We start from the raw sequence: 12,382 nt of genomic DNA, 5'->3' as shown, positions 1-12,382 counted from the left end.
TCCGAATGAGCAGCTATTACCAAATCATCGGCATACATAACGTGGTTGAGCAATAGGGAGCCATCCCTTGACCGCACCCGGACATCGATCAACCTCCCATTATATCTGTACCATATCGAGATTCCCCCGGTACAGCTATTGAAGGCTTCACGAACTACGTGGTCAAAATAGATGTTAAATAATGTGGGAGCCAGAGGACATCCCTGTCGCACCCCAAGGTGTACAGGGAATGGCTCTGACTCCCGGCCACGTAGTCATACCCGGGCCCGCTCACCATCATGAAGGTCCTTAATGATCGTGAGCAGAGGGTCAGGTACTCCAAAAGCACGAAGAACAACCCAGAGCCCAGGCCTACTGATGGTATCATAGGCCTTGATCAGGTCAATAAAGCAGAGATGAAGGTCTTGCTGGAATTTCCTACACCTCTGCTGTAGCAGACGAACAGAAAATATGGCATCTGTGCAGGACTGCCCTTTCCTGAAACCGCATTGGGGCTCCGCAAGCCTCTCCTCAGCGTGCCTGGCAAGGCGATGTTGAATAATCCTTGCCAGGACCTTTCCCGGCACACTGAAGAGTGAGATGCCCCTGTAGTTGTTACAGTCTGTGCGGTCCCCCTTCTTAAAAAGGGGGACCACCAGGGCATCCTTCCAATCCTGCGGAACCCGTCCAGTGGTCCAGACTGTTGTTATGATGTCATATAGGGCAGTCTGTGCACAAACGCCACCCTCCCTCAGCATTTCGCTTGGGAGATCATCTCTGCCCACTGCCTTTCCTGGTCTCAGACTCCGGATCGCCTTCAGTACTTCCTCAACAGATGGCACCTCAGCCAGCCACTCACAGGGGGTGACTTCTTCCAATATTTGAGGAACCGCAGCCTCAGCAGGGTAATCCTCACTTTGTGCCACGATGTTTTCCTGGCTGAGAGATTTTCCCTCCCCCAGGACCTCACAGAAATGCTCAGAAAATCTGCAAACCTGTTCCTGGGGGTCGGAGATTGGATCACCGTTTTTTCCCCTAATGATGGTAATAGGTGTGGCGCTGCAGGTTACTTTTTTGATGGAGTTAAATAGAGATTTGTGATCGCGGGCCACTGAGGCAGACTCCATCTCCTCAGCAACCCGCGACCACCACCCATCCTTGCAGCGCCTCACGGCTCTCCGAACCTCCGAGCAAAGGCTGCGGTAAGCCTCCTCATTCTCTGACGTGGGATTCTGTAGCCGATGACAGTGGGCCTGTCGCTTTTTCTCAACCATCCTGAACACCTCCTCTGTCAGCCAGGGTCTCTGGGGAGGTCTGGACCGCGTACCCAAAGCAGCCATTGCAGCTGCATGAGTCACAGTCCTAAACCTCGCCCATTTACCCTCGACATCAGGAGGAGTCGGGGACGATGCCAATCCCAGCCGAAAGCGATGATGAAATTCTCGCTTGCAATTTTCATCAGATAACTGAGACTAGGCCACTTTAGGTTGGAATGGGGTCCTGGGTGTACACCCACCACCGGAGTGGAAGAATGGCAGGCGCATCTTACAGATGACTAGTCGATGGTCAGAGGGCAGATCAGCTCCACGGTAGGTCCTGGTGTCAAGGACATGGGCTCGCATCCGCTGGTCCATCACTACGTAGTTCAGCAGATGTTCTTGCTTGGACCCGGCATGCATCCATGATGTTGTGTGGATGCGCCGATGCCGGAACAGCGTGTTGGTAATTACAAGCCCATGGGCTGCACAAAAATCTAGCAGCCTCCTACCGTTGTTATTGAGCTGATCTGGCCCAGTTAAACTGAAATATGTAACAGACACACAGACACACACACAGACACACACACACACAGACACACACAGACACACACACAGACACACACACGCGGGCTGTGTTGCTGGGGGTCGATAAACAGAACGCGCGATTGGTGGGCGGGCATCAGGGTTAAGTGCGTGCCCGTTACACCAGCCCCATACACACACACAGACACACACACACACACGTACACACACACAGACGCGTATACACACATGCACACACGTACACACACATGCACACACGTACACATGTACACACACATGCACACACACAGACACGTACACGTACACACACGTACACACACATACACAGACATGTACACACGTACACACACATGCACATACACAGACACGCACACACACGTACACACACATGCACACACGCGCTCGGTATGTGGCAGTTAAATAAATGACGACGTGAAACAAAGAAGTGACCACCACCACCACCATCCACCCCGCCCCATTCCTCACTCTCAACGCCACCATCATCGCCTCTTCCTGCTCCTCCTCCTCTCGCTTTCACTGTACCGCTGTGTGTGTGTGTTCACGTGTGTGTGTTCACGTGTGTGTGTGTTCACGTGTGTGTTCACGTGTGTGCTCACGTGTGCGTTCACGTGTGTGTTCACGTGTGTGTGTTCACGTGTGTGTGTGTTCACGTGTGTGTGTTCACGTGTGTGTGTTCACGTGTGTGTTCACGTGTGTGTGCTCACGTGTGTGTGTTCACGTGTGTTCCCGTGTGTATGTTCACGTGTGTGTGTTCACGTGTATGTCCCCCGTGTGTGTGTTCACGTGTGTGTGTGTTCACGTGTGTTCACGTGTGTTCCCGTGTGTGTTCACGTGTGTGTCCCCGTGTATGTGTTCACGTGTGTTCCCGTGTGTGTGTTCACGTGTGTGTTCACGTGTATGTGTTCACGTGTGTTCACGTGTGTGTGTTCACGTGTGTGTTCACGCGTGTGTGTGCACGTGTGTGTTCACGTGTGTGTGCTCACGTGTGTGTGCTCACGTGTGTGTGTTCACGTGTGTTCCCGTGTGTGTGTTCACGTGTGTGTTCACGTGTATGTCCCCCGTGTGTGTGTTCACGTGTGTTCCCGTGTGTGTGTTCACGTGTGTGTGTCCCCGTGTATGTGTTCACGTGTGTTCACGTGTGTGTTTACGTGTTTGTTCACGTGTGTGTGTGTTCACGTGTGTGTGTTCACGTGTGTGTGTTCGTGTGCCGTGCCGGCCTTCATAGGTGCTCGCGAGCAGCACTTGGCCCAGCAGTCTGTGAAGGCTATAGGGGGATCTTTGCATGCCTGTATATATCTGCATGTGCGTGCATGCATGTGCGTGTATGTGCATGTGCGTGCATGCATGTGCGTGTATGTGCATGTGTGCGTGCGTGTGCATGTGCGTGTATGTGCATGTGTGCGTGTGCATGTGCGCGCGTGTGTGCATATGCGTGTGTGTATGCATATGCGCGTGTGTGCATGTGCGCGCGTGTGTGCACGTGCATGTGCGTGTGCATGCGTGCATGTGTGTGCGTGTGTGCATGTGTGTGCGTGTGTGTGCATGTGCACGTGCGTTTGCATGTGTGTGCGTATGTGTGCATTGCGCGTGCGTGTGCATGTGTGTGCGTGTGTGCATTGCGCGTACGTGTGTGTGCATGTGTGCGTGCGTGTGCATGTGTGCGTGCGCGTGTGTGTTCTTCCTCCAGAGGCTTTGAAGTTTACTATCACTCCGCAGTAAAAGTTCCGGGCCCTGCACGCCTCTGTGTCTGACCGCAGGGGGGCGGTATTCATTCGCGTCGCCGAACCACCCGGAGCCGGAACTACTTCCCGTGCGTCGTTCCATCCATCCCCTCCTTGTTGTTACAAATCGGTGGCGGGGGGGGGGGTCAAAGGTTGTACTGTAGCCTCGGCTATTGCAAGTTCAAAGACATCACAATACGTTGAAAGTGTCCTTCCGCGGAAAGTTAGGAACTATTTTTCCCCCTTTTTTTACACAGGATTTTTTTTAAACGATGATTTGGACGACGCTATTTTTTTCTTTCTCGCAGAGAGAGAGAGTGAGTGAAAGAGAGAGAGAGAGAGAAAAAAAATAGGCGGTAAGCCCCGTGCGGTTTCAGTCAATTTGACTCGAGGTTGCTCGTGAAAGATTGCGTTGATAGAGTTTGGGGTGTTGGTGTCAAACTGAAAAAAAATAATTCTCTATTGTCAAGGAGCAACTGTCGGAGGAAGAGCCGCATGCATCAATTTTACTACGTCCCCTCTCTCTCCTGTCCTCGTCTAGACAACTTAATGACAGCAGCAGCAGCACCACCACCCCACCCCTTCTCTATCGTAGTAAACAACTTGAACATGCACTTAAGTGTTTTTTTACAATTTGCTTTGGTGTACCCCACCCCCCTCTCCCCCTTTTGTTTGTGTTTGAAAGAGGAAGAAATTGCAAAATATGTAAACAAAAAAATATATATTTTTTAAACCCTTTCGAAATTTACGTTACTCTCGCTGCTTTATTATTCGATAGTGATATAATAGGTGTCATTTACAATGGAATTATTTAACCGGTTCAGGATTGCCACCTCCACCCCCGTGACCAGCGTGGTGAAGTATGGCCAGGCAACGACCCACGTCCATGAGCGAGACGCCACTTGGGGAGGCCTTCATCCAGCGGTGGATAAAAAAAATGTTATTATTGGGATTCTTAAATATTGAACACACGCTCATAATCGTAGAGATATATGTATCAGGCCAAAATATGACTTTATTCACGTAAAACTCTGATACAGATCACACACACTGACAAAGACAAAGATTTCCCTATAGTCTCAACAGATTGTTTGGGCAAGTGCTGTTAGCGAGCACATATGAAAGGCGGCACGGCACACGAGGGCGTGAGTGCAAAACACCACGCCCGGCCGCCTTTGTCTCACCAGTCTCGATTCTTACTACACACCACACCAGGTACTCATTTGAGGCTGAGTCGACTTAGCGGAGGCCCACCACAGACACACACACAACACACCACATACACACCATATGCACACACACCAGTCACACACAACACACCACAGACACACACACCACACACACAACACCCCACAGACACACACACACATAACACACCACAGACACACCACAGACACACGCACTAACAACAACCGCCAATCGCCACTAAGTAGCGGTGAAAGTCGCGACGGTGCTTGTGCCAGGCTAGGTGCACTGTGGCCCACAGGACGGGTTCCGCAGGATTGGAAAGATGCCCTGGTGGTCGCCCCCTTTAAGAAAGGGGGCCGAGCTGATTGTAACAACTACCGGGGCATCTCCCTCCTCAGTGTGAGGCCAGGAAAGGTCCTGGCAGGGGTTATTCAACACACTGACACACAAAACAAAGATCCCCCGTATAGCCTTAACACACCGTTGGGGAAAAGTGCAACAAGCACTTTGCCCCAACGCAAAGTGCATCTAAGTTGCACGGCACACGAGGCGATGTTTACACCCCGCACCAGGTGCAGATTTGAGGCTGAGTAGACCTAGGGGAGGCCCAGGACCGGTTCAGATATTCGTCACTGTGGTGTTGGTGGCCGTGAGCGGGGACTCGAACTCGTGTGTGACGGGTTTTGTAGCGCAGCGCGCTAATCGCTTCACCACCGCTCCCCCACACCGACACACACACACCGACACACTTCCTATTTGACAAAGACGCCCAGGAACTTGGCCGAATCCCATAATTTTTGTCGTGCTATCTACCCAGCACCACCACCACCACCCCCACGCGCTCGCTCCCACCCCCACCCCCGTTTGCCAGTCGTCTCGTTGTGTCGTTTCGAGACACAGCTTTTTATGGCGCTTGTCTAGACAGTTCAAGTTGGGCTGCAATCAGAGAACGCGACACGCCGGGCTTCGGCGGAGAGGGCTCGGCACCACCGATCGAGACACCTACCACGATCCATACCCGCACGGGGGAAGGGTCGGTGGGTGGGGGGGCCCTGTCATATTTGTTCGAGCAATTACGGCCGCATGACGTTTAATGTGGCGGTGCCCGTCCACGTGTGTGTGCCTCTCTCTCTCCTGTCGATGTGTGCGGTGTGCTGTGTGGTGTATGCGTGCTGTGTATGGCCACGGCACAATGCGTCTCACATTGATTTGCTGTAATCGCTGGCTTTCCTTGGCTTGGCTGGCTTTTTTTGGGGGGTGGGCGGGGTAGGCTGGCCGAGCGAAGGGGGCTCAATGTGTGGCTGCCTTAGGCTGGGATCTCATGCGTGGGCCTGTTTCAAGTTGATTGGTGAATTCGTGAATTTATCTTTGATATGGTTTGTATATACTGTATAGATTTTGTTTGTGGGTACTGTAGAGATATTGTTTGTGCGGATATCCGTTGTCTTTGTACTGCACCACTGGACAATTGATTTGAAGCTTTCGTGTGTTCTGTGTTTATCTGTGCGTCTGTCTGTGGGGGGGGGTACGCTTCGATACGAACCCGGCCACCCGAATTCGATTCCTGCCCACGGTCACCAACACCGGTGATGATTGTCTGAACCGTTCCTCTGCCTCGCCTAGGTCGACTCAGCCTCAAATGAGTACCTGGTGCGGTGTTGTAAACATCGCCACTGGGGAGACAAAGTCGGCCAAGCGTGGTGCTGGCCACCCACCCCTCGTGTGTCGTGCCGGCCTTTATAGGTTCTGTTCGTTAACAGCACTTGCCCTAACAGTCTGTGAAGGCTATACGGGGGATCTTTGTCTGTGTGTGTGTGTGAGAGAGAGAGAGAGACATGGGGATGTTTTATTTTGGCTTGCGTTCCAAACGTTTGTGCGACTTCAGCTTCCTGTACCGTGGCAAGACATTCATTTCCAGCGCATTGATGATGTAAGTGTGGCATAATGCACTTCATCGCATTTTATACAATACAATATAGCAACATTAACATACCATGCATATATTCGATCTATATACTGTACATACAAATTCACTCAAGCTCGAGGAGCAGTCTTACCAGATGGAAACTCAATGCACGTCAATCACACTGCCGTGGCCTGAGACAGGGAGATATATATAGGCGACGTTGCACACCGCACGTGGCGCTGCGTGCCGTGAAGAAGGGACGTTGCCCGAAACGTCGCCTCGTATATAGCCTTAATTGAAAGGCCACACGCACAGTGTTGTTCCTGACGATCTTTAAGGGTGAATGCCCACCACGAAATCAACGCAGCAGCAGCATCACCACCGCCAAAATAACTCATGATCATCGTCATATTTGCCCGTCAGTTAAACTTGAATAGATAACCAATACGGATGGGTGCGGTGTGAATTTTAATTCGATGCAAGTGCCAGCGTTCAGCGTGTCACCACACACACACACGTGTCACCACGCACACACGTGTCACCACACACACACACGTGTCACCCCCCACACACACATGTCACCACACACACACGTGTCACCACACACACGTGTCACCACACACACAAACACGTGTCACCACACACACATACGTGTCACCACACACACACGTGTCACCACACACACACACGTGTCACCACACACACACGTGTCACCCCACACACACACACGTGTCACCACACACACACACGTGTCACCCCCCACACACACATGTCACCACACACACACGTGTCACCACACACACGTGTCACCACACACACACATGTCACCACACACACACGTGTCACCACACACACACGTGTCACCCCACACACAAACACGTGTCACCACACACACATACGTGTCACCACACACACACGTGTCACCACACACACACACGTGTCACCACACACACACGTGTCACCCCACACACACACACGTGTCACCACACACAAACACGTGTCACCACACACACACACGTGTCACCACACACGCACGTGTCACTGAGAACTGTCGCATCATTTTGCTTTTGCTTCTCGAGTGCTCCGTGCTGCCTGCCCGTCGTCCCTCTAGCCCGCGACGCGAGGTCGTCGTTTGTCTCGCTCGTGTGTGTAGCCAAGGCGGTGGTTTTTACTCAGCGATGTAAATGACATTTTGTTGCATTTGACGCGACGCGTTGCTGCTGCATGCGACGTTGTAGCCCTCTGTTTGAGTGCTTCTTCGTGAGCTCCTGCATATGGAGAGCGCGCGTGTGTGTGTGTAGGTGGATGAGTGTGTGTGTGTAGGTGGATGAGTGTGTGTAGGTGGATGAGTGTGTGTAGGTGGATGTGTGTGTAGCTGTATGAGTGTGTGTGTGTAGGTGGATGAGTGTGTGTGTGTAGGTGGGTGAGTGAGTGTGTCTAGATGGATGAGTGTGTGTGTGTAGGTGGATGTGTGTGTATGTAGGTGGATGAGTGTGTGTGTAGGTGGATGAGTGTGTGTAGGTGGATGAGTGTGTGTAGGTGGATGAGTGTGTGTAGGTGGATGAGTGTGTGTGTAGGTGGATGAGTGTGTGTAGGTGTATGAGTGTGTGTGTAGGTGGATGTGTGTGTATGTAGGTGGATGAGTGTGTGTGTAGGTGGATGAGTGTGTGTAGGTGGATGAGTGTGTGTAGGTGGATGAGTGTGTGTAGGTGGATGAGTGTGTGTGTAGGTGGATGAGTGTGTGTGTAGGTGGATGAGTGTGTGTGTGGATAGATGGATGAGTGAGTGTGTGTAGGTGGATGAGTGAGTGTGTGTAGGTGGATGAGTGTGTGTTTAGGTGGATGAGTGAGTGTGTGTAGATGGATGAGTGCGTGTGTAGGTGGATGAGTGTGTGTGTAGGTGGATGTGTGTGTAGGTGTATGAGTGTGTGTGTAGGTGGATGAGTGTGTGTGTAGGTGGATGAGTGTGTGTGTAGGTGGATGTGTGTGTGTAGGTGGATGTGTGTGTGTGTAGGTGGATAAGTGTGTGTGTGTAGATGGATGAGTGTGTGTGTGTGTAGGTGGATGTGTGTGTAGGTGATTGAGTGTGTGTGTGTAGAGACTGCCCTATATGACATCATAACAACAGTCTGGACCACTGGACGGGTTCCGTAGCATTGGAAGGATGCGCTGGTGGTCCCACTCTTTAAGAAGGGGGACCGCACAGACTGTAACAACTACAGGGGCATCTCACTCTTCAGTGTGCCGGGAAAGGTCCTGGCAAGGATTATTCAACATCGCCTTGCCAGGCACGCTGAGGAGAGGCTTGCGGAGCCCCAATGCGGTTTCAGGAAAGGGCGGTCCTGCACAGATACCATATTTTCTGTCCGTCTGCTACATCAGAGGTGTAGGGAATTCCAACAAGACCTACATCTCTGCTTTATTGACCTGGTCAAGGCCTATGATACCGTCAGTAGGCCTGGGCTCTGGGTTGTTCTTCGTGCTTTTGGAGTACCTGACGCTCTGCTCACGATCATTAAGGACCTTCATGATGGTGAGCGGGCCCGGGTATGACTACGTGGCCCGGGAGTCAGAGCCATTCCCTGTACACCTTGGGGTGCGACAGGGATGTCCTCTGGCTCCCACATTATTTAACATCTATTTTGACCACGTAGTTCGTGAAGCCTTCAATAGCTGTACCGGGGGAATCTCCATATGGTGCAGATATAATGGGAGGCTGATCGATGCCCGGGTGCGGTCAAGGGATGGCTCCCTATTGCTCAACCACGTTATGTATGCCGATGACTTGGTAATAGCTGCTCATTCAGAGGAGGAGTTGGAGACGTTACTGCTGAGACTGGAGCGTGCCGCTAAGACATGGGGCCTTACCATCAGCCCCACCAAAACTAAGCACCTGCCTGGGTATTTTGTACCATCGGACACTCCACCCCCACAACTCCCAATCGGTGATGGGGCAGTTGTGGAGAGAGTGGAGAGTTTCCCATACCTGGGCAGTGTGCTTATGACCGGCTCCAGTTTAACAGCAGAGGTCTCACTCCGAATCAGTCGAGCGGCAATATATTTTCATCGGTTGCGTAACGCTGTGTGGAAGCTACCTGGTCTGTCGCTCCGCACTAAGCTTCAGGTCTTCTCGGCCATGGTCATTTCCTCCCTTCTCTACGCTTGTGAAACGTGGACCCCCCTAATGGAACATCTTCGCCGGTTAGAAACATTTAGACTAGCCTGCCTACGATCCATCCTGGGTTTAACCAGGCTGGATTGTGTGAGGAGCTCACAAATCTTTGAAAGATCTGGGCAAGGTCCCATCGGTGAGCTCCTCCGGCAGGCAAGGCTGCGTTGGCTGGCCCATGTAGCCTGCATGGCCAGCCACCGCATGCCGAAACAGCTTTTGTTCGGCCGGATCGAGGGGGCTAAACGGGTGCGGCACGGGCTAGAGAAGAGATGGAGTGATGTGGTACAGGAGGACGTGGAGCTGAGTGGACTTGCCGATGACTGGTACCAGCGGTGTCAAGATCGGACTCTGTGGAGGAGGCTCGTGAAGGACGCTACTGGGCAGTTGGAGGTAGTCGCCCTCCAACAACAACGGAGGGCGGAGGAGCAATGCTCATAACAACGAGCGGAGCGCCGGGTGGCTAAAGCACAGCAGGTTGGCATAGTAGGGGGCACAGGTGGTGCATCAGCCAGTCACATCAGTCATCTTAGTCAGTCGACCCGTGGCACTTGGGTCTGCCCCGTGATCTCCTGCCCGCGGGCGTTCGACACTTCACGTGGCCTCAAGGTGCACATGGCCTGGCACAAGCGTCGTGGTGACGTCACCGCCACTTAGTGGCGAATAGCGGTTGTTGTTGTGTGTAGGTGGATGTGTGTGTAGGTGGATGAGTGTGTGTGTGTACGTGGATGAGTGTGTGTGTGTATGCTGATGACTTGGTAATAGCTGCTCAGTCAGAGGAGAAGTTGGAGACGCTGCTGCTGAGACTGGAGTGTGCCACTAAGAGGTGGGGCCTTACCATCAGCCCCACCAAAACTAAGCACCTGCCTGGGTATTTTGTACCATCGGACACTCCACCCCCACAACTCCCAATCGGTGATGGGGCAGTTGTGGAGAGAGTGGAGAGTTTCCCATACCTGGGCAGTGTGCTTATGACTGGCTCCAGTTTAACAGCAGAGGTCTCACTCCGAATCAGTCGAGCGGCAATATCTTTTCATCGGTTGCGTAACGCTGTGTGGAAGCTACCTGGTCTGTCGCTCCGCACTAAGCTTCAGGTCTTCTCGGCCACGGTCATTCCCTCCCTTCTCTACGCTTGCGAAACGTGGACCCCCCTAATGGAACATCTTCGCCGGTTAGAAACATTTAGGCTGGCCTGCCTACGATCCATCCTGGGTTTAACCAGACTGGATTGTGTGAGGAGCTCACAAATCCTTGAAAGATCTGGGCAGGGTCCCATCGGTGAGCTCCTCCGGCAGGCAAGGCTGCGATGGCTGGGTCATGTAGCCCGCATGCCCAGCCACCGCATGCCGAAACAGCTTTTGTTTGGCCGGATTGAGGGGGCTAAGCGGGCGCGGCACGGGCTAGAGAAGAGATGGAGTGATGTGGTACAGGAGGACGTGGAGCTGAGTGGACTTGCCGATGACTGGTACCAGCGGTGTCAAGATCGGCCTCTGTGGAGGAGGCTCGTGAAGGATGCTACTGGGCAGTTGGAGGCAGTCGCCCTCCAACAACAACGGAGGGCGGAGGAGTGACGCTCACAACAGCGAGCGGAGCGCCGGGTGGCTAAAGCACAGCAGGTTGGCACAGTAGGGGGCACAGGTGGTGCATCAGCCAGTCATCTCAGTCAGTCGACCCGTGGCACCTGGGTCTGCCCCGTGACCTCCTGCCAGCGGGCGTTCGACACTTCACGTGGCCTCAGGGTGCACATAGCCTGGCACAAGCGTCGTGGTGACGTCACCGCCACTTAGTGGCGAATGGCGGTTGTTGTTGTTGTTGTGTGTAGATGGATGAGTGTGTGTGTGTGTAGGTGGATGAGTGTGTGTGTGTAGGTGGATGGGTGAGTGAGTTTGTTGTGGTGACCTGCAGCGTGGTGAGTGAGTGGGTGAGCGAGTTGGTGGTTGAGTGAGTGCGTTGTGGTGACCTGCAGTGTGGTGAGTTGGTGAGTTTGTTGTTGTGACCTGCAGCGTGGTGAGTGGGTGGGTGAGCGTGTGGGTAGATGGGTGAGCTATTGTGACCTTCAGTGTGGTGAGTGGGTGGGTGAGCGAGTGGGTAGATGGGTGAGCTATTGTGACCTTCAGTGTGGTGAGTGGTGTTACACACAGCGTGAACGATATAACACAGTCTGTTTGCTTGACATAGTCCTCAACGTGGTACATCTGTGTGTGTACTCGTGTGGGGAGCAGTAACGATTATCTGAACCGGTCCTAAGCCTAGATCGACTCAGTCTCAATTGAGTACCTGGTGCAATGTGTAAACATCACCACTGGGGAGACAAAGGCGGTCGGGCGTGGTGTTCGCCGTGCCGGCCTTTATGGGTGCTCCTCGCGAGCAGCACTTGCCGCAACGGGCTCTTAAGGCTATACGGGGGGGATCTTTGTCTTTGTGCTCGTGTACGCTTACGTACCTTATTTATACACACGGCGTCATCATTGTCGTCATCAATGTCGTCATCATCGTCGTCATCATCGTCGTCATAATCAACACGCGTCCTATACTCGACGCCTCGCGCGTTATTTCAGGAAGTCGTCGACCATGTTGCTGCAGACTTGGCAATGCGA

This window comes from Petromyzon marinus, chromosome 34 (genome assembly GCF_048934315.1).
Source record: "Petromyzon marinus isolate PM22_M1 ecotype Great Lakes invasive population chromosome 34, UKy_Petmar_22M1.pri1.0, whole genome shotgun sequence".
Taxonomy (NCBI): Eukaryota; Metazoa; Chordata; class Hyperoartia; order Petromyzontiformes; family Petromyzontidae; genus Petromyzon; species Petromyzon marinus.
This window is presented reverse-complemented; position numbering follows the sequence as displayed.